Consider the following 23451-nt stretch of genomic DNA (forward strand, 5'->3'; position numbering starts at 1 on the left):
ACCCACACCCTTGCACTCCTGCTGCCCAGGAGTTCTGTTTATCCCAATGCTCTGCCTGGCTGTGGCACTGCTGCTGCTCATGGCAATGCAGGTAAAGCAGAGACATTTGGAGTTCCTAAGCTCCTGTCTGAGTCTCCCTTTGGGGCAGAATCACCCTTTAACCCTTGAGTTATCCTCTGCTGTTCATCCCCTTGCACTCTTGAAGCAAATGATCAACAGTCTCTTCAGCTTCCTAGTCACTGTACACATCAGCCAGCAGCAGGACTCCTTTATTTCTGGCAGGGAGCATGTGTCTGAGTTTCCAGTTCTTCTATTCCTGGGATCTGGATGGAAATTGTTACAGCTGGACCTTCATCCCTCTGTACGCACATAAATACCCACCAGGGATGTGTCATGTTCTTGTGCTGTTGAGCCTTCAGGGAATTTCCAAAAGATCCTTCCAGTTTCACTTGAAGTAAGCAGACACAGGGAACTGTCAGTCTGGCTTCTTGCCTGGATCTTCCAGCTTCTGATGTAGCATGGAGGTACAACAAGAAGTGTCAATGGCAGTAATTATGCACTTCTCTCCACTGGAAGACCTCCTGTGTTTAGGAGCTGAGCTCACTTGACTTTCTACACTGCTAGGGTGTCTCCCCCATCCAGTGCCAGGTTTTTGTTACCAGTAGCACACCAGCTGGTGAGCTCTGACCTCATTACCTAACAGTCTGTTAGATTGGATCCAAGAGTTCAGAAGTAACCTGAGATAAGAACGTCCACATTGACCCTGTTTTTCCTAGAAGCCAGATCAAAGTAAAGAGTAAGGTGTGTCATCTAAAGGGCTGTTGTTCTGCAGGTGGGTGCTGATGAATACTGAAACTGAAGGGCAGAGATTGTGGAGTGCCCAGGGAAATCACCCTCTGCTCTCACACAGCAGTATTGATTCAGAGAACTTCTGAGTTTTTGCAGTTGTGAGCACAAAATTTTACTTGGAGTTTCCACTCCTAGGATGTAGATTTGACAATGGCTTTGGTGTTAATTTCACCCACCAGTTCTAGGAGAGCATCTTCATAACTTAAAAGGGAGGCTCCATTCAGATGCCATTCAGCATTTCTTGATTTCAGATGACAGCCTTATTACCTGTCCCATATATTGTGGTGGGGTACGTTGGGGCTTTTGGGGTTTTTTTTTTTGGACTAGTTACACATTTTCCTATAATTCCTAGATAAAGTCTGGCTCTCTATGAGGTTTGTTCAAGGTGTGTCTACCTCTAACCCCTATGAGTCACAGCTAAAGGACTAAAGCTCCCCAAAAGTCAGGCTTGAGTCAGTGCTCCTACATGGGAGGGACACTGCTGAGCTGTAGCTCTGCAGAGACACATTGCTCATGGAAAGTGGCAAGAATATGCTCAGAGAGATGTTGGCTTCCAGCTATTCTCTAGAAATCCACCTGGGCAGGGCAGAGCACAGCTGGGCAGGGCAGGGCAGGGCAAGACAGGGCTTTTTCCTGACCTGTGAAATGCTCTCAAAGTCCTGCTGGTTTCTCTGGAGGGCCTGGCAGTAATACCAGAACAAAAAGAAGTTTCTCTTTACTACTTGGAGCAGTGAGAGAGTGGGTTTGGGCTTTCCTTTTCTGAGCTGTCAGCAGAGCAGAAACACAATGGAAATTGTCCCCCAGGCTGGAGATCAAGAAGGGGGCAAAACTAAACTTGGCAGGGTGAAATTCTAATGCATAAACTGATCTTCCCCTCAGCCTGGTCAGCCTTCAACTGGATTTTGAGCTGTCCTGATCCAGTGTCGCCAACACTGAGAACATGCTGTTATGCAATGAATCTATGTGAGCACCTCAGAAGGAACAGCAAAATTCTGGCCTCCCACTTCACTCTTCACAGCTGCAAAAGCCCCCAGACTTACTGGAAGGTTAAACCAACAATGTTTTTTGTTTAAAGAGATTGTTGCCTTGTTGCTGGCTTTAGGCTGTTTTTGGAGGTGTCCTTCTAGTTGAATTCATCCATGACCTCCCCCAAGTATGGAGAGTCCATCCTTTAGGAGCAGGAAGAGCCATGCAGCTTCCAGGGCTGGCAGTGCTGCAGCTCAGACTGCTTCTCCATTCCCAGTGCTCACACAGCTCAGGAGAAGGAGAACAGAAGCCTTGGGCTTGCACTGAAGCAGGAGAACCCCAGGAGACCTCTGGCCTGCTGGGGCACAATTCCAAACAGTGTTCCTGAGTCAGCTGAAGCCAGCCTTGAATTCCTTGGATGAAAGCAGCAGACTAAGACTGCCTAAGTGAGCAGAAACAGAAGAGACCCTGCCTCTGGCCTAAGGCTTAATTACTGCCTGAAGGCAAAGACACTTCACAGACACAGAGCTGTTCTCAGTCTCCAGTGTAAGCTCCTTAACTGCTCTTCTGGAGTGCTCCCTCCCTAATCTTTTATTTTTAGATTAGCTATTTTTAAGAGATTGCTTACTGCCTACTTAGAGGTTTTTGATGCTCACATTTCTCAGTACTGAATGCTATTTTATTTGCAGTTACATCACACCAATTATTTATCTACTGGCTGGATCATAGAATTTGACCTTGGCAGGCATGGGAACAGAGACCTCTAATTAAAAAACCCAAGTTACTAAAAGAAAAAAGAAAATAAAAATCAAAGCTGCAATGACTCAGTCACTGGCTCACATTACACTGAGAATACAGCAGGTTCTCAGGGTGGAGACCTCTTTTCCAAGGGTGATGCAATCTGCAAGTCCTGACCTCTCAGCACTTTTCAAACCAGGGTGTAATATATAGAATCTGGCAATATATTTCAGGGCTGTTACACTGATGGATATTCCTCTTGTATTTTCAATTGTGACTTCAAACTTTCAACTTCTCCCCCTAAAAAGCAGGGGAGGGGAGAGCAGAGAGAACCTTGATTCCCTTAAGAAAAAAAATCTGAATTTGCTGATGGACATCTACCAACTGCAGTGACCTCCTGGACAAGCACCACAGCTCCCAGTGCCAACATCACACAATCCACTTAAATTACTTTCCTTCCTGTCACCACTGCCATTCCCATTGCTCCCAGCTCAGGTGGGTGGCCCTACAAGACCTTGCAAGGAACTCCCTGGCTCTGCCTCTGCATGGACACCTCTTGTGCAACCTGGTCAAGCTCATGCAGCAAAGACTTGGATGAGGCATAGTTAACTGTGGTGGGAGGCTCCTCAGCCTCGGGAATTTCTGTACCCCTTTATACAAAAAAAAAAAAAAAAAAAGATCAGTGTGCCTAGGTATGGATACCACTGTGGTTTTAGTAAGGGATCACCTGACTTGGAATTGGAAGAAGTTTGTCACCCTTTTTGCCCCAGGAGGGCATCCCACATACTCTGTAATTCAGGTTTTTGTTTTGCTGAAGGTTTCTATGAGCTGTCACCAAGTCCCTGATCCCAAGACAGGAACAGGCCCAATGTTTGTCAACCTGTTACCATTTTTTTTCTTTTTAAAACCCCTATTATGGAGGAAAAAAATATCAGCACACATCAATATAGCTTGAATCTGAGAAGCTTGAGCTGCCTGAGTCTGATTTTGATCAGGCCTTCAAAATCAAGGGATGGCAGGTCCAGGACCTGTCAAACCACAACTTCTCTCCAACAACAAATAGAGGTTTGGGGGTATTTGTGTGTAGAGGCATCAGAAACAGCTGAGAAGTAGGATACATCTGTCTGCTGCTCAGCTACCTGAGCAAAAGAAGTCCATGTGCCCATGTAATAATCTCTTGGCTTGTTACAAGCCCACAAAACCCTTTCAGGCTGTTACTACCAATTTTTCCTCCTGATGGAGACAACTGTGCTTGGATCCCAAGTGCTCAGATTCACTCAAATCTGCTTTTGGGTAGAAAAATCAGGAGCCTTCTGCCTATTCTGCCCCACAGCCTTGTGTGGAAGTTACACATTGTGTGGAAGTTACACAAACCACATTTTCAGTCACTGTGGCTTTGCACTGCAAGACTTTCAGATCCAAAGCCAGAAGATCAAATGTTCAATGATCAAAAGTCAAATGTTTCCAAGTCACATGATGACTGAGCTGATAAGAAGTATTGAATTTCTGGAATGCAGGCATTTTGGAGGAAAATGTATCACTTTTCAGTGGCTATTGGAGCAGATGAACTTCTCTATACAAGTCATACATATTCAACCTGACAAAGGTAAGCTTAGCAGCTTCTGGCTAATCATCTGTAGGAAAAACAATACACAAGCAGGGCTTCTGATGCATCAATAATGAATCTCTGTAAAAAAATCCTCATTCCCTAACTACACCAAAGAGAAAACCTAAAAGGTTTGATTACACCCCAGAAGCTCCAGCTGGTCCTGTTCTTCTGAGCCAGGTCACTCAGGGCCCAGCACCACAGAGCAGATGCTGCCCATAGCAATTTTGGCTGCAGCTCTCTAAAGCCAGGAGCACATTCCAAACAGCAGCACCAGTACAGACAAGTGAGCCAAGACATTTGTAGTGCATTTTTGAAGACCAATGAGGAGCAAACCAGGGACCTCCAAATCACTGCCAAAGATTGTATGTAAACAGCATGGAGGTGTTTTTATTTTTCTTTTTAATGCTAAAACCAAGGACTGAGTTTATTTTTATACAGTATTTATTTTTATACAGTATTTATTTTTATACAGTATCTATTTTTACTTTCATACCATTGTTTCCTCTTGCTAGAGGTCATGCTCCTTCCTTCCTTCCTTCCTTCCTTCCTTCCTTCCTTCCTTCCTTCCTTCCTTCCTTCCTTCCTTCCTTCCTTCCTTCCTTCCTTCCTTCCTTCCTTCCTTCCTTCCGCCACTTCCGCCACTTCCGCCACTTCCGCCACTTCCGCCACTTCCTTCCGCCACTTCCTTCCGCCACTTCCTTCCGCCACTTCCTTCCGCCACTTCCTTCCGCCACTTCCTTCCGCCACTTCCTTCCGCCACTTCCTTCCGCCACTTCCTTCCTTCCGCCACTTCCTTCCTTCCGCCACTTCCTTCCTTCCGCCACTTCCTTCCTTCCGCCACTTCCTTCCGCCACTTCCTTCCGCCACTTCCTTCCGCCACTTCCTTCCTTCCGCCACTTCCTTCCTTCCTTCCTTCCGCCACTTCCTTCCTTCCTTCCGCCACTTCCTTCCTTCCTTCCGCCACTTCCTTCCTTCCTTCCTTCTCTAGAAAGCAAGTCAACCCCTCATCCTGCTGCATCAAGTGGTTGTACCTGCTATGGCAAAACTGTCAAACAAACTGTAGATTAGAAATACTAAAGAAATATTTTTACCTTAATTTGACCTTTTAATTCAGAAAATAAAGCAATGGTATATTTAATATTTTAGTGGGATATATTACTGGATTTGATCTGCTCCTCTCTCACCATCAGGGGAACATGGAGTTACTAAATAACAAGTTCCCTAAGTAGATTGGAACGAAATCTTGTCTAAGTACAGCATGTTCCCTGTTACAGAAATTAAAACAGCTACATGATCCATGTGAGACCATTATTCTGGCAATAGATGCATCCTCCCTTCCTGTATTTTCTCCTCCTTTGGGTTTATATGAGAAGAATTCCACATTCCCTCATAAACATCGTGTCTATTGATGCTTCCCTCGCCCTCATAAACTCTGCACTGGTATTTGCTTAGCAATTCCCTGGCACTACTACCAGTTTCCATAGCAAAGGATGTTAAATGAGACTGTAATCACAAACCCAAGGAGCTGCTGAGGACTGAAAGTCAACCAAACCACACATGAAACAGCACAAAAATGCAAAATATCCTTGGAATACCCCTACTGGGAACTCCCTGAGAGATAGTGGGAAAACATTCCCTTTAGAAATCCTGTCCTGAGTAGAGCATCCAGAGCTAAAAATGCCAGACTAGATCTGATGTCCAAAACTGAACTGTCACAGGTAGGACAGGGAACAGATCACAGCCAAATCTGCCCCTTCTGCCCTAAAATGGCTGGGGATGGAGCAGCACAGACAAGGCCAAAGAAGGGCAAGCTGCTCCTGCACAGGGCTGGCAGTGGTGTCTGCTCCAGAGGCCACCTAGGCAGCTGCCCTGTGCCAACAAGTGAGCAAAGGATGGACTTCCACAGCCCAAAAACTGCTGCCAGCGACCCCCTTGCACTGAAGGCTGTCCACTGATGCCCCTAGCAGCCCAAATTTGCCCTTCTCACCTAGGGTACAATCAGGGGGACAGAAATTCACCATGCAAAGATTGCTCCTTGTTCCTGTTGTCTGTCACTATGTCTGAGCAGGAAAAGCATTACCTCATTCAGGATAAGCATGGATACTGATTCATTAATTTGACTCTTTTTAGTGCTAATGGTACATTTAGGTGCCTGAATCAAGTCAAGTGCTGTGGATTTTTACATTAGACTCTTAATTTGACTCTTTTTAGTGCTAATGGTACATTTAGGTGCCCCTGAATCAAGTCAAGTGCAGTGGAATTTTACATTAGACTCTTAATTTGACTCTTTTTAGTGCTAATGGTACATTTAGGTGCCCCTGAATCATGTCAAGTGCAGTGGATTTTTACATTAGCACCAATAACAATTACCCATCCAGTTGCCAAGGTGAAGGATTAATCTGAATTTTCCCCTTGAAAACACTTTTTTTTTGGTATTCTGTGAGCCTTTACAATTACAGATAAGGTTCAATCTGACCAAACCATGACTAGAATACAGCTGCCATCTTGTAACACATGCAGGCCTCTGTAGTGCTCCAATTTCCTCCTCAAAGGCCTGGTGTGCTTTACACTAAATTATTCCACTTCCCCTGCTCCCCACCACCCCACAAAATAATTGAGATATTGTTTACATGTTCTCTTGCTCATTTAGCTTTTAGGTTGTACGTGCTGTTTTCTTTCAATATTTCTCAAGACAGTAATTTGTACTTCCCTGCCAAGAAATAACTGATCACTGATTCATCACAACTAATGCCAGAGGCTAACAATCTGAATATTTTTAAAAACACATTTGAATACATTTTTTGAGTAGTCCTTAAATACTGTTCTACATGCCTCTAGAGATGGCATTCCATTTCTGGAGGTAATACAGCTTCTCAGTTACTGCAGCCTTGAGCAGCTGTAGTACTTACCTCTGCACAAGCTTAAAGCAAGTACATCTGCATAAGTTCTGGGCAGAATTAGATAAAGACAGAGAGAATATGGGTTTTAATCAACACTTGGGCTTTCACAATGATTTTTAACTAGCACAGAAAGTCAGGCTCCCTAGCCACAAGGTTCTTCAGCTCCATCCTCCCCCTGCCCCCCATGACAACATTAGAAGTGGGCAAATGTCTGTCTGCTTGTATCTTTAGTGGATCCCCTGCTTCAAGAAGTGCTTTCACACCACAGAACTGTCCTTGCAGCTGCCCTGTGTCTGGAGAAAGGCCAGAGGGGTCACTTGGTGGTGGAACAGCATGAGAGCTGCCCGGGAGCCAGCTGGTCACCTGCTGCCATTTGGAGTTTCCTTCCTCCCACTGCATGGTCAGACCTGCAGTTACAAATCCACAGGCTCTGCCCTGAATCTTCCCACAGCAAATGCCAACAGGAAGATTGTCATCCCATGAGCATTTGGCTGCAAGGGACCTTTGGAAGTCACTCTGGATCCCATCCTCCTGGGTGACTGCCAATGCTAAATCAGGTCTGCTGTGGCTTTGTCCAGCAGAAATTTGAACCCCCTTCAAGGGTGGAGGTTCTCCCAATCCCTCTGGTGATCTGCTCCAGGGCTGCACAGTTTCCCCATGATGAAGTTTTTCCCAAGCCACAATTTATAGATTTTTGCCTCTTGTTACACCATCTCCCACCACCAAGGAGAGTTTGGCTCTGCCATCTTTTCAGCTGCCCTTCAAGAGACTGGTGGCTACTGTCACATTGACCTCCTGGTCATGCCAGTGCTATGTTGCTGACACTAAAGATGTGACACTTCACAAAGGAGTCACCAAGAGGATCCTGCTGGAGGGTTGTGAGCACTCTTGGCACCTCTCAGCCGAAGTCGCCAGTATTTGCAAACAAGCCACGTAACATCCACACCAGTGGGTGTGTTACACAATCATGCGCCTTGAGTCAGAGTGCCAAGGGCAAGATTCTGTGCCAGGAATCTCTAAGCAGCTGCTCCTTCAGTCCCCCTGCATCCCTCGTGGAGGGGAGGAATAGGAAATGTATTGCCTTGAGCTCAGAGGTTCATCAAGCACCACCATGTAAACAAAAAAATACAAAATGCATAACAAAGACAAGAAGACTCGCTGAAGGATGTTTATTTCCAGGACAAGGCCCAGCCATATTCATAGAAAACTTGTGCAAGGACATGCCAAAGGAGATTGCTGTGGAGCTAAGTCCAAACAAGCATCACAGCCAGTGTTCAGGAGGTGCCCATGTGGGCATAATCACTCAGTGCTGTCCAATTTTAGTGACAGAGCTCCATTCCAGTACATTCTACGTTCAGTACAGAGGAGGAAAGGGAACCTCAGCTATATTTAAAATAAGAACAAAATAGATCACTGAAGGTGGGCAGCCCAGCTTCCCAACAAGCCAGCACCTAAGTCCTTTACGCTCTTGTTTGAAAGTCATTGGTCCCTTATTTAGAACAAAATCACAGCAGCAAGAAGCTAAAGCTTCCCCCAGGCCAAAGCTGCACATGAACACTGATCAATTCCTAGTGACAGCTGTACCTGGCTCTCCCTTCTCTTGTATGTACAAACTGCCTCCCCAACCCAAATCAGACACTGGAGGCAGGGCACAGTTCATTAATCCTTTCCAGCCCTGATCTTCCTTGAATGCCTTATTTACTTGTTCCTGCAGAAAAATGGGAGAATAGGTATTTGGTGAGTCCTTGACAAAAAGAGGTTTTAATAGGATTCAGAAAGGTTTAAAGATATTCCCCATGCAGGACTGGATTGCATTTTATGGAGAAGTCAGATCCCAAGGGTGTGCATTTGTCTCAGGCTTACAACAAAACATTACATTGTGATTTGCAGAGGGTGAATTTTATGGCATTTTAGTGAATTGACCTAGAAAAGGCTATGAGGCTCCACTTATCTCTGGATACCTAAACAGGGATGTAATGCTCAGCTGTCAGATAAGAGTTTGCTTCAGTGATTCATTGATTTGCAGTGACTTACACAGAGCTGCTTGCTTTGTGAATCAACATTTCACAATATTTGGGTGCAGAACCTAACTCCCAACCACCCTGATGAAGTCATTTATGGATAGGAAGAGATCCTTACAAGACTGGAGTTTACTTGATACACTAATTTAAAAATAGTTTCTTTCTGTGACCTTCTAACTGCAGTAATCCTAATTGCACTTAGCCAGCTGAGAGGATGATGTCACAATGCTGACAAATGGGCAAAGGATGGATGGTTTGACTGCACTGCTGTGATCTTGGTAAATTAATTTCAAGTCCTTGTGCTTTGTATTCCTGCTTGTGAAAGGAAGGATCTAAAACCTCATTTCTTCCCCAATGTGGTTATGCTGGCTGTTCAGATGATAACTTTTCAAGAGAGGACAATGCAAAGCAAAGCACAACCCATGAAGAATACTAAAGCAATAATCAATGTCATGCATTTTTTGGCATCGGTTTGCAAAAGTGATTTGGTGGTTATAAGTTGCTGTGGGCCCATGGCAAGAATTGCAGAGAACTCTGGTTTTCAGAAATGAGGCAAAATCTGCTTTTATAGGAAGAATTTACAGATGATCAGTAAGTGAAATCATCTTTTACTTCCCAAAGAAACTGAAAGATTAAATAAAATCCGGAAGTGCCTTATTTTCAGTTATGGGAAAATAAATCAAAATGAGATTTATTAATCTGAGACATTTAGGATTAAAACAAATTTGTGAAGACAAAAGGAAGAAACACAGAGATAGTTTTAGTTTGGTTAAAACAGCAGAGTTTGCGTTACCCATCACATGCCCTGAGCTGAGCTCAGCAATAAACCAGGTGCTTGGTTTGAGAAAGAGGGACCTTTTCCTTTTCCAACTCAGGTGTGTTAATAAAGAAGAATATATGTTTGCCTTGGGAATTACTTATTTCTGCCACGCTCACTGAATTAATTTAGGTTGCCAGTTGAAGTCTGTGGATCACATGGGAAGACTCATTACTTGTCCAGTAAGAAGGATATGAAAAGATCCATAACTGATTGATGTCAGCTTCCCCCCAATTTCCACTTCAGCAACACTTTAAACTAGGTCAGAGCATTAATTAATTTTTGTATGAAATCTCTCCTCAGCCCACCCAGCCTCCCATTGGCTAGTTAATTAAAATCAGCACCATTATTTGGCTGCTACTTTGCAACAAGAAAAAGAAAAAGCTAGTAATTATCCACTGGGGGAATAATTAATTAGGTTACTATGTGTTAATGCTCAGCAGCTCTCTTGTAGCTGGAAGGCAGAGTCCTTTCTGTCCTGCCTGGGTTTCTGGAAGGTAACTGGGTCACAGGAACATGTGCCTTGGCTTCAGCCTTCGCTGTACTTCCTTTTGACAAATCTTTGTTGAAGATAATCTCCTTAAAATAGAGGCTTAAAATAGAGGCTGTTTCTTCCTCCCTTCTTGCTGGAAAGCAGCTCCCTGAGCACCTTACAAGGACCTTGGAAAAGTTGGACTTCATGCTGGCAATGAGCTGGGCTTTCCATTCCTGAAGCAGCCTCCAGAGAGCCAGGCAGGGTTTCTCATGAGGCTTTGCTGGCCACCCACTGCAGGTTCCTGCCCAGGTGTGCCCCAGATGCTGATTGCTCCCAGGAATTTTCACATCCAGGTAACACCCACAATCACACCTGGCCTGTGTGGAGTGGTAAACAACTGTGCAACAATGTTTAGGCAAGGATCTGATTCCTGTTTTGGGATAGGTCTGTGCTGCTCAACTGGCAAAGAAGTCCTGATGCTCACCAGCTCTTTAAAAGAGAATCCAACGCCAATAAAACGTCACTTATATCCCGACTGGTGAATTTATACTATGAAAATGCAATTTCATGCTTTGGATGTATGAGGAAGAGGTGAAGAGATCAAACAAGATAATTGCCAAGGTAGTAAAATCAGAAAGACCATGGCAAACAGATAGACTGAACTAGGGATTAAAAGGATAGAGGTTCTCCCCTAGCTGGCCAGCAGAACAATTTCCCTGCAACAGAAGGAACTTGCCTGTGTTGCACCAGAAAACTCCTGGTGTTTGAAGCTGTGCATTTTGTGCTGACAATACAGTTTTTAAAATGACAATACAGGTTTTTGTACAATACAGGTTTTAGTCCTAAAGCCAAGCACCATTTTCTCAGTTATTCACATTACACCAGCAGTATCCATAGGGATATGCCATCGTGCAGCATCTCTGGGACCAAGTGCCACAAACTTGCAAGCAAATGCTATATTTTTGTCTTTGCAAAACCTTTCCCTCTCATAACTGAATCCCTAATGCCAACATTGTTTCTCCCTTCTCTGGAGGGAAAATTGTTGGCAGTTTTTTTCAAGCCAGCCTTCATACCCCATGGCTCCTTTGCTATCTCTAAGATACTGATGTTGTTAGAAGTCCAGACACGGTGCAGTATTTTGTCTGGGAAAATAATAGAGTCATGCTATTCTTTGCAATCTGAGTATGATAAAAGTCAAATTAGCCTTCTTCCAAACCCTCAGCTCTCATGAACTCTTCATCTGTCTTCCAATTTTGTCTTCCAGATTTTATCTGTATCTATCTAAAGTTTATGTGCAGTTTGTGCAAGATGCAATCACACCATGAGATAAAGAAGACATAATGATTACATACTTCAGAAGGAAAAAGCACAGCTGTAAAACACTGATTTATCCTAGAATTTGTTCTCTTAACACAACAGTTGAAAGGTAATGTCTGATGTAAACAATGACAATTACTTCCTCTTGCCTTTTGAATTCTGGCAATTGCAGTAAAAGAGGCTTTTTACTGCTCATAAAGTAGTAGCAGTTTACTGTTTATAAGGCAGCTGTGCACACTGAGATATAAGGCAGCCAAACATCAGAAAACAGAGTTAAGGTCTCAAACATTCTGAATTTGAAGGGTTACACACTCATACTGGCCCTGTAGGCTTTGCTGACCTGCAATGAGGACTGGCTCCTTTCCTTCCCTCACACCAGTCTCTACAATGCTCCCAGCCCTTGCCCTCCTTTAGAGAGGCATTCAGTGGAGAAGTCACCAAGTCATTGATGGATACACATGCTGGATCAGGCCTTTAGCAAATAAAAAATCACTTCTTGGGCTGGGGACAGCTGAGTGGAGTGTAGGGGACTTATGGACATGCTTTCCAGCTAATACTTTATTCCCATGGATAATCTTCCATTGTGCAAACAGTCCCACTGAACACAGGGATTACAGTTAAGGACAGCAGGATGAAATGCTCAGATGCAGAGTAAACAAAGTATGGCATTAAAGCTATTAATGTGTGCTAATAGGCAGCTAATGAAGTCAGGATGGCCATGAGTCCTTCCTGAGCTTATCAGCAAAACTGTTCTCAGTGCAAAGCCAGAGTGCCATTTTTAAATATAGCTACTGTCCATACGCTGAGGCTGTGACCTCTCTGTGACTGGGCAGCTAGAGGTGACAATGTCACCCTGGGCCTGAAGTTTCAACAGGAGCTTGGTGTTTTCTGTTAAAGTCAATCTCCCTATCCTCTCAGCTAGCAATAATTTTGCTTTATGTTTTTATCACATTTAATTTCTTTTGCCCTGTACCCTGAGAAAAGTCAAGGTTTACTTATCTAGGCAGTGTGTTTATGTTGTCCTATTTTCCAATACTTTCTGAAACCATACACTGATTTTGGACTATATTGACAAAGGGGCAAGGCCATGGGAAAATACATCATGAGGCCATCCCATGGCCTTTGCAAGCCAGACTCCCAGCACCTGAAAGGATGCAGGACCTGCTGTCTATCTTTATTCCTATTTTCATTCTACTGTGTTACAATATCTGTTTTATTATGCCACTTGTTCTTGGGGTTTTCTTACTGAGATCTGGAAAAACCATGCACCATCTTGCCCACTTACCTTCCCAGGGGTGCAGAGCAGGATCTTGGTCACGTTGGACAGAGGGTGCACAGGCAGGACAGGAGAGGCAGAGCTCATGTGCCACTTCTGAGAGAAAACCTGCTGAACAAAATTAGTATTTAAAACACAGAAGTGGGAAGGAGATGCTGACAAAATGTTTTCTACTCCAGAATCTCTAATATTTAATTTTAAAACATTTTGTGAAAGGTGCTGCAACTCAGTTGATAAATATAAAAACCATCTCTGAGTGGTGAAGGAGTTTTATGCATCAGTTGGAAAAACAAGATATCTTTGTTTTATTTCTACAGTAGTTTAAAAAACACTTTTCTTGTTGAAACAAAAAGGATTTTCCGAATACTTATTTTTGTAGAAACATCTGCTGTGGGGGAAGTTATTTGAGCAAAAAAACATACCTCTTTATTTATACTAGAAAGTTCTAAAAGTCTGGAGCATGTTGCAAAACAAAGCAAAGAGAAATAAACAGGAAATAAGGGACAGAGTAGTCACAACATTTTAAGGTCAGTTCCCATTGCTTTGGATTTAAGTTGTACTCTTTCCCAATGTGTATTTTTTTCAAGGAATTTTCTCTCTGTTTGCCTTTTAATTTTTTTTTTTTTACTCCTTTTCCTTTCCTGCTGTAATTGATTTATTCCCTTTGGTCCTCTAGAGGGTTTGAAAACAAATAAACTTTATTTCTACTTCACACTGGGTGTGACAATGCCTGTGCACAAATCACAAACTGCTTCACAATATGTCAAACCCTGGTTCATTCACTGCCTTTTCAATCACTTTGATTTGATTCAGCCTGATCTTTGGTGTGCTTCAGGATCCTTTGCAGAAGATCCATTGGATAAAGGAATTGGAAAGATCACCAAACAGTTTGTTGAGACCAGGCAATCTCCTGCCTCAGAATCAGCCTGCTCCATTCAAAATCCTCCCAGTAATTCCATCCCTGGGATTTTGCAGGGATGGAAACCTCTTACACCCATTCTCTAGAAGAGTCCTCATTTCAGGCAGCATCTAAGAATCTCCACAGATTTTGACTGCATGCACACAGTCCTGAGATCTGCTAAAAAAGAGGTTTCTGCTCTTGGATGCTCAGTATTCATTAATCTGAAAGACATTATTGTGGCCTTTCAGTACTTGAAGGAGGCTTGTAAGAAACATGGAGAGACATCTTTTACCAGGGCCTGAAATAACAGGGCACAGGGTGATGGTTTTCAGCTGAAGGAGGGTGGGCTTAGATTGGACATCAAGAATTAGTGAGGCACTGGATCAAGCTGCCCAGAGAAACTGTAGGTGCCCTGTCCCTAGAAGGGCTCAAGGCCAAATTGGATGGAGCTCTGAGAACCCTGATCTAGTGCAAGGTGCCCCTGCCTATGGCAGGATGACATGGTCTTCAAAGGCCCTTTCTAACACAAACAATTCTGTGTTCTTTAAAGCTTCCTTTCAACCCAAATCATTCTGTGATTCTAGTTCCAGTGTACAAGGGTGAATATTCAGTCTCCAAAAAACACCCTTTGAGTTTCTTATCCTTTTACACCTGTTCTGATCCCACAGGATACTGGAAATCTGGTTTAATAATGTTAAAAACTAGTTCGGTTCTTGGGGGCTGTAACTATCTGTGGATCAATACTTTGAAGGAAAACAGCAGAAATAATTACAGCTGCATCTTGTTCTAGAGGAGAGCAGGAAAACACCACAGGCATGCCATTAACACAGACAATTTCAGCGCTCATTTTACTCCTCAATGCTACCCATTCATTTGTACTTTAGAAATGTGGAAGTTCCGTATAGTGCCTAACTGGCCATAGTTCAATACTATCAGAATTTAAAGACAGATATTATTTCACCTTGGGAGTAGGTGGGTGCTGTTTCTGTGGCAGCCTCTCCCTGTAACACAGTCTGAGCCCAAGGCAATTGCTAACAAAATTAGTGAGTGCCTCAGACCATCTCCCTGCAAACCAGAGAAGTTTATTTGACAGCCTAGAGAACTGCAAGGTGTAACAAAAAGACACTTTCTGCCACCTCAAAACTGTGCCCCCTTTCCTGCCAGTAGCACCTCAAAACTGTGCCCCCTTTCCTGCCAGTAGCACCCCAGGGAGCCTGCTGTGTTCTGTGCTGCTCTGGGTTCAGGATGACCCTGAACAGCCTGGGACTGCAGCACTGCTCCTCCTCTCCTCTCCAGCAGCCTTCCCCAGGGACTCTTTTAATCATTATTTCACCCCACTCCTCAGCAGGGTCAGGTCCCTGGAGGAAGAGCTGCAATACAGCACGGAGGTTTTGCTCATCTGCAGTTTTTCCAGCAAAAAGCAGTTTCCCTGGATTGTGAGCAGCAGCTGAGCTCTGCAGCTGCAATCTCACTGGCAGAGCTGCCAGCAGCACCAGGACAGAGGCTCACACACTTCAGTTAATCAGTCATTTATCTGTCTGGGGCATGTCTGTGCTTTATCTGTGCTGCCCATGCACACAGGCTTGGGACCAGGCCAGTACTCCAGCACACTTGGATGCCTTTTGCTCCCATGGCTGAGAGCAGCTGGGCAGGATTTTCAGTGCTTTTCTGTGGGGCTTTCTTTTTCCACATAAAAGAGTGTTCACATCAACCAACAGGCTGGCTTTGAGTTCTCACTACCTCACACCAGCTACAGCCTAGACTTTGCAGCTCTTACAGCTCTTATTTTGCTGCCTTTGGTCCTGATACTCTTTTTTTTTTTTTTTTAGTGAGAATATCCATTGAACACTCCAATAGATTTTGCAGTGCTCCAAGAGTTTATCTGTACTTGTCTGCAGTGAACCTGATAAACTAGTTTTTGCTGTCACACAAATGCAATGCATTGTTCAGCTGCACAATGTGTCTTTTATCACTGATCTTGCATTTTAAGGCTTTGACTAAAAGGTAAATGGCAAACCTGTGAACAGCTTCACATGGAGAACTGTCAGACTCAGCAAAGGATGCTGACATCTTTAAAGTTACATATACCTGTATCTATCCTCAGAAGCTTGAAAATGAGAGTTCTTTCTTCTTCCCAGCAAGGAGAATCAGAGTCAGAATTACTTGAAAAGTTGTCTTAGCTTGTTTCTTATTAACCTTATTAAAATTTTTTTTTTTAAATTAGTTTTTTGGTATTTCCAAAGCTGTGGGCTGAATAGGAATGCTTTGTTTACAAGAATTACTGGCTAAGCACAACAGAAAGAGCTAAGAATACAGAGTTAGTGTAAAGTAAGTGACATGTTCTCACATTTCCCCTCACAAGTCCACTTTGAGGTGGCTTACCCTCTGTTTTAAACATAAATTGTTAAATCTGCTTGAGCTGCTCTTTGTCACAACGAGCAGTTCCCTAAAAGCTAAGGACAGCTCAGCTTCTGCCTGCTGGTGTCCCCACTTAAACCAAGACAGCTCCAACATTCATCCAACCTGAATTGGAATTGTTTCAGCCCACTGACTCAACATAGAACTAACCTCACTAAAAACCAACCAAATAACAACAAAACAAAACAGAACCCTAAGCAAAACCCCCACTTTCTGACTGAGAACTGTCCTAGTTCAGTGAAAGGTTTCACAAGGGCCAGAGAGAGGACAAAGGGCAGGTAGGGGTGCAGGAGGAGGTGTAGCAGAGCCAAAATGCTGCAGCCAGATGTTAGGCTGGCTTAAAGCAGGGAGAGCCTCAACTTCTCCTCAGGCTGACCTTTGCTCCCAGGAAAGAAACAAACTCTCTCTGATGTGTCTGCAGTCCCAGGCACAACAGCACAGTAAACTTTGGGTGCTGTGGTAAACATGGGAATTGTTTCTATTTAATAACCATGAAAAGGAAGATGATATTTCATTCCACTTTTAAGGACTTTCATGTCAATGACTGAAACTTAAACCACATTTCTCTGTCATTAGGAGTATGTGTGGCAGATGGAAGAGAACTGCAAGTGATGGAGGACAGGACAAGCTAACATTTCCCCCCAGTTAGATTTGTCCCAATTACTTTCTCCATATTGGTATATTCAATAGAGGCACACTTCAAGAAATGTTGAGTCTGAAAGTACAACAGACCATAAATAGCAAATTTCAGGCTCCTTTGGGCCCTTTGGTGTTCACACAGGTCACTGAGAACACGATTTTCCTTCTCCCCTGCAAAACAAGCACCACCACACCATAAACCCCACACTGCAGCTACTCCTTACCTGCAGAATTCAAAGGAAGCACTTATATCACTACCACTGTTATCTGGCAGAGCATAAAGGTCAGCCTCACATTTCATTTAAAACACAAACATGACCTTTGGAATGGGATTTTAAATGACAGCAGGGTCAAGCCTTCCTGCTGTCATAGGAAGCTCTGTCTCTCCTTATCTTAAAGTGTTCCTCCCTGTTTGAGAGATTAAAAAAAAAAGGAATAAACAAAGCAGTATCTGTGTCATGTTCCATAACTGCTCTTCATTTTCTGACCATTTTCATTGTTTCTTACACAGTGAAATGGCTACTGCTGGGAAAACCAGCACAGAGCACAAATCCAGAGATAACAAGATGGGGAAAGTAACACAAGAAGATTTTGTGCAAGAACACAAGAGAATGGCTTGGCACATAGAGATAGGAGTTCACATAAACCACATATACATTCATTTCAAAGGAATGTAAATATTTGTACTAGTATTAAGTTATGGATATAACCTCAGTTTTATGCTGATATACAAAAAAACTGAGTATAAAACTTATTCTAGTTGTATTAAAACCTAAAAGGTTTCCCATTTGCAATTGACTTTGTCAGTTTAAATGTGGTTCTGTGACTGAGTGGTACTTGAATCTTTCAGGTGTTTCACAAACAAACCTACCACCACAAAACCAAACAAAAACAAACTCACCACCACCAAAACCAAACAAAACCAAGCCCAAAAAAAAAAATCCAACATCAAATAAAAAAATTCACAAAACCAACCCCCCCAAATTATATATGTTTCATTTCAGAAACTATAAACCAGCTCAGATCAAGAAGCAAATCATGCTGGAACTCTCAAAACTAAACCATAGCATGTCTCATTTCAACTCAAAATTTAATGCCTGCAATATTCTATTGGCACTTGGGGTTTTGTGTTTTTTTTTTTTTTTAACTTTTTGTTGTAACATTGTCTATCACCAATGCCAAATTATACATAATAATTAACAGTGTTTGAAAGTGACTGAATTTTTGATAAAAGAAAGTGAAACTCTTTTTTTTGTTGTTATAAATTTAATTATTGTTAATAATAGACATAAGAGGATTTCATTTTATAACTATGATACTTTATACTTGATACTTTGTTACTTGATATTTAGTGATTCTCTCATAGCCCACCTTGCAAAGCTCTAGAGAGCATGACAAAAGCATTCATTCTCACTGAAGGATGTCTTAGCCTTCCTTTCCACAAAAAAATTGGGACTGGGAGGATGAGAGGAAGGGTAGAGAAGAATCAAAATTGGGGGAAAAACCCCTAAGCAATCCAAAAATCAATGTCCCAGTCATAGAATGGTTTTGGCCATGAGGGACAAGGCATCCACAATCCAGTGTCTTGCTAACTTCCAGGTAAAGAATTCCCTCCTAACATTTGTCTGAATCTCCTCTCTTTCAGTTTCAAACCGTTCCACCATCACAAAATGCTCTTGTGAAAATCCCTCTCCAGCCATCTTTGTAGCCTCTTTTGAGGCTCTGAAGTCCCTAAAGGGCTGAATGGGACTCCTTGGAACCTTCTTTTCTCCAGGCTGAGAAACTCCATCTCCCTTACCCTGTCTCCATCCTAGCAGAGGAGGTGCTCCAGCCTTGTGAGCACCTTCAGAGCCTGCTCTGGACTTGTTCCAGGGGAGCCCAGAGCTGGCCACAGCACTGCAGGTGGGGTCACCAGAGCAGAGCCACCTCCCTCAGCCTGCTGGCCTCCCTGCTTTTGATGACAAACTGCAGACTTGTCCACAGAGAAAAACACATTATTCTGTACTACAGTAAACACTACAGAAAAAAAGCCATTGTGCAATGGGAAATTTTTCTTACAATCCTTTCTCATCATTCTCCCTGAGACTGAGAAGCTTTTGCCATGCTGACAGCATGGCTCTTTCTTGCTATTATTTCATATCCCTTAGCATCACTTTTCTTTAATGCCCATAAACTGTCCAGATTTTCCATTAGGTAGTGATACAGCAATATTCTCAGTGCCAGAGAAAAGGTCAGAAGTGTATTTTCAACCATAAGTGGTTCTACAAAAGATCAAAGAACATTAATTTGACACTGCATGCCTAATGCTGTGCCTTCATTTGCACAGTTTTAGCAGCTATTTTTATTCCCAATTACCCACCAGACCCAGAACAAGTGCAGAAAGATCAAGTGCAGTAAAATGAGGAGTGAATTCATCTGTACATGCAGCTTTCATCAGCTGTGAGCACTGGTGTCAGTAAAACCAGACGACTGGAACTCACTGCAGGCTGTGACAGAGGAAGCACAGCTGTAATTTGATGTTCACAATCTTTACAGCTACTTGTAGCACCAATGAAGCTTGATTATAGGCTGAATCCATAATTCTGGCAGCTGAAGGAAATATTCCATTGGCTACAGAAAAGGACATAAACCTTTGAAGGCCTTCCCTAGTGCCTTTTTAGTGTGGGTTTGCCAGTGTATTGTAAACCTATTTCCTGCACTTGGCCAAGTATTATTCTTGTTATTTACAAAAATCATTGCAGTCCTACTGGGCTCCACATCCCAGCCAGTGCAGCCTCAAGGCTGCTTTGATTTTCTACCTACAGCACACAACACCTCCAAGCAACTTCATTCCACATTGTCATGGCAGGGAACGAGACACAGTGAGAGGGCAGAGTCCCCACGGAGCTTCAGCATCTTCCTTTGGCTCTTCCACTTCTGCTCAGGGACTTCAGCACTACGCTGACACTGCCAGAACAAAGACAGAATATTTTACCCTCTGGTTAAGTATTAGCAATTCTCATTCACCTTGTTTAATTTTTATCCAATAAGAAAATATGTTTTCCAACAGGTGCACATATAGCTTAAATAGAGTTGGTGCTTGGGCACTGGAAACGCATCTTGTAACTTTGTCTTTTTTGGAGCTCTTTTGCAAACAGCACCTCAATTCAATTTATATTCAACTCAATTTTTATTTTATAATATAAAACCCTATTTCTCTTGTTTTGTTTCTTTTTTTTTTTTTTTCCTGTATAAAAAAGGAAAGCAGATCATCAACCTTAACTTTTTTAACAGACACTTAAGGAGAGCTCTATAAACTGACCCACATGCTCTAATTCCTGCACAGTTTTATATTCTCTTAAAGGCTAGCTGAGACTTGTCTGCTGCAGCATGGCCAAGTAGGAGTTTATCTGACTCAACCATATTGAAGCAACTCCTTAGGGTGGAAAAAAAAAAAGTGTGCTGGCAAGTTTAATTAAATGTAGACTTTTCTTAAGTCAACATAAACCAGTATTTTCCATTCCACCCTTTTCCTACTTGCTCCACACTGATGCACATCTTTAATAAAATGAACACATGAGTATTTCTTGAATCTATTAAGGGTCTAAATTATAATTTTTAGCTACAGTGAATTATGGAATGAAATGCAATATTAGTTTGACAAAATAAAGTGCTTTTTTTAAAGTTGACACTAAGGCTGAATGAAATAAAGTGTCACATTTCTAACAAAATTGTTTTTTAACAAAAAATTAATGGTACAATTTTATAATATTTCTGGCATGACATCAAATTTTTGAAAAGTTTAACACACCAAACCATGCTTGAAAGTGTTCAACTCTATCCCTGCTTTATAGCAAATTCATTGAATTAATAAATCTTAAAAACAGGGAAGAGAAAACAAGTAGACAACTGTTTTTCTAAATACTGTTTTCTCTAAAGTTTATTTATCCTCTTTCTTCCCTCAGTAGTGAATACACCTGAAGTGATGGCTCAAACGTTCTCTTAAATACCGAGGGTTTGTAATTAGAGTAGCTCACATCTTTGTTTAACAAGGAAATCCTTTCCACCAACCTTCACTCCTCCTTTCCCAGAGGAATTCCTCTTATATTTTTCACTTAAGAATGAGCTGCTTTCAGCTATAATTTCTTTTTGTTGCATGCTTCCCCCTACCTTTCTTTCCATGAAGCTTGAAACACTAGCACAGAGACCTCAGCAGTTTAAATGCATTACACACTTTTCTGATATTAACATTAGTTTTGCCTACAACACCCAGTGGAACATCACAAATTTCTTATAAACACAGCTAGATCTGCAGGGCAAGAACAAATGGAAAATAGCCCTCTATTTAAATGGCAGATTGAGGGATAGCATTGAGTAGCTGTCCCATTCCTGTAACAGCACTAACTCCCAACAGAGGATAATTGGCTTCTCTGCCCACAAAAGCAGCTCTCCAAAATGCAGTTTATTCCATGCAAGAGATTCCAGCAGTCCAGGATGGTGGGTGACAGAGCTGTGCCTACAGTTGTCAGCTCCAGCTGCAGGCAGGCCTGGAGACCTTTGGTTTAGGTTACAATGCATTATATACTTTTCTTTGCCAAGCATCTTAATACAGTAGAGCCAATCTATACCTTAACATTATCTATAGCCTATCACAGCTACTATAATTACCATATTCATGTTACTATTCTCCAATCACTAAAAGCTAGTACATTACAGTTTAAGCTAGAAGTTGTTATTCAGTTTTCTTGCAGTGGAAAATTCTGAGACCTTTTTTCTACTTGCCACATTGGCAGGCTTGTTTGCCTGTGCTATCTTTCTGCTTGGTGAAAACATCTTGTTTGAGGTAAGCTTATTCTTTCCTCTAAGCCATAAAACCCACTTCTAACATACCCTTTGCCTCCTTGGTGATCCAGTAAAACTGGCTCAACAATTCTTTTCTTCTATATCAAAACTTCCTTCCATCTCTATTCCTTCGTCAAACTCTACATTTAAAAATCTTTCTGCTAAGCATACATATCTGTGAGACATTTTTGTCAAATTTTCATCCTTCCCAACACATGTCCTTGGTGCTATAGGCTTACAGCCAGCTTCAACCATGGTAAACCTTTAGGAAGCAGAACTCCCTATACTTAGGGCAACCCTTACCCAGGCTGGGTACAGAGGATACAGACTGAGGTGGGGGTGACCACAGAGGGAGTGTGGGTGGCAGCAGAAGCCTGACTCGCCTCAGCAAAGGCACTCCCCTGCCATCACAGCCACTGTCCCAGGGCCACTCTCCTGCCCTCACCTCCACTGTCCCTCAAGGCCACTGTCCTGTCCTGTCCTGTCCTGTCCTGTCCTGTCCTGTCCTCAGCCCCACTGCCCCCCCAGGGCCACTCTCCCGCCCTCACGGCCCCCTGCGCTCCCTCAGCGCCGAGGCTTTCAAGGGAACGGCGCGCGCCCCTCCCGCCCCGCCCGCCCGGCCCTGATTGGCTGCGGCGGCGGGAGGGGCGGGGCCACGCCGCAGAGCGACGCGTCAGCCGGGCGGGTCACGTGGCCGCGCCCTCCCGGTGCGCTCGGGGGCCGCAGGATCCGGCTGCCGGCCCCGCCGCCCCCTGCCCTGCCCTGCCATCCCATCCCTTCCCTGCGCTGTCAGCGGCCCCGCCAGCACCAACAGGAGCCCGGCCAGCGCTGCTCGCAGCCCCGCACGGAGGGGTGGGCAGCCGGCTGCCGCGCTCGACCAGGTCAGTGCACACCGCCGGCCGAGGGGGCGCGGGGCCAGCGGGAGTGCTGTACGGGGGTGTGGTGGCGACGGCGGCGAAGGGCGGTCGGTGCGCCCTCCTGGGGAGGTCTTGGTGGCTGGAGGAGGTTGGGTCGCGCTGCGGTGTCGGGAGAGCGCTGGGACAGCGGCGCCGCGCTCTCAGAGGAAGGTACCGGGGGAATGGCGCGGGGAAGCGGCGGTGCTTGGCCCTCGGGAGAGGCGGGTAGGGCAGAGCTTCCCCGCCGTGCGCAGGCGGCCACAAGCCGCCCCCGAACCCCCCGTGCCTCTCGGAGCCCCCCTGCGCCTGCCCCCGCTCCGCGCACTCCCCACGCCTCCCGCGGCCCCGCCCCAGGCCCGCGGCTGTCGAGGAACGGGCCCGCCCCCCGGCGCTTCCCGCGCTCCCATTGGCGGCGGCGGGGCGGGCGGGGCCGCGGCCGCGGTCACGTGTTGGCGGGGGGCAGCTGGAACCGGTTGGGGCCGCGCCGCCCCCTCCCCACCCCCGTTTGCGGCCCCGGGCGGCGGCCCCGGTAGGAGGGGCGGGGAGCCCGGGCTTTGCTGTCTGCAGCCCCGCACAAAGCGAGCGGGGACTGGGAGCGCCGCGCCGCTCCACCAGGTCAGTCGGCGCCGCCGGCCGCGTGTAGCGGTGGGACCGCGCGGTAGCGGAGGGGGCGGTCGGCGCGGCTGAGCGGGTCTGTGAGAGCCTGTGCGGAGAGGGCGCTGAGGGAGCGCTGTGTTATCTAAGAGGACGTGCGGGAGGAGCGCCTCGTCCGGTACCGGGACGTCTCCTCGGGTTCCTGAGAGGTGGG

At 44.5% G+C, this 23451-nt stretch overlaps 1 protein-coding gene and 1 long non-coding RNA gene across 5 annotated transcripts in view; one reads left to right on the forward strand and one right to left on the reverse strand.

The window, feature by feature from the left end:
- Positions 1 to 438: 438 nt before the first annotated feature.
- Positions 439 to 17214, reverse strand: LOC134416806 (uncharacterized). The gene is made up of 3 exons (XR_010027405.1): positions 17151 to 17214; positions 12978 to 13076; positions 439 to 508 (listed from the first exon to the last, which is right to left on the reverse strand). It is a non-coding gene; the product is annotated as an uncharacterized LOC134416806 (long non-coding RNA).
- A 5272-nt stretch (positions 17215 to 22486) lies between these two features.
- GPCPD1 (glycerophosphocholine phosphodiesterase 1) overlaps positions 22487 to 23451 on the forward strand; it is a 42424-nt gene continuing 41459 nt past the window's right edge. For 2 of the 4 annotated variants that reach the window (XM_063152374.1, XM_063152379.1), the window contains exon 1: positions 23134 to 23258. The gene's annotated coding sequence lies outside the window, so the exon portion shown is untranslated. Of the gene's footprint in view, positions 22629 to 23132; positions 23259 to 23451 lie in introns of those variants that run through there. The other 2 variants (XM_063152378.1, XM_063152380.1) reach the window with 2 other exon arrangements.

The sequence above is a fragment of the Melospiza melodia genome, chromosome 3 (genome assembly GCF_035770615.1).
Source record: "Melospiza melodia melodia isolate bMelMel2 chromosome 3, bMelMel2.pri, whole genome shotgun sequence".
NCBI lineage: Eukaryota > Metazoa > Chordata > Aves > Passeriformes > Passerellidae > Melospiza > Melospiza melodia.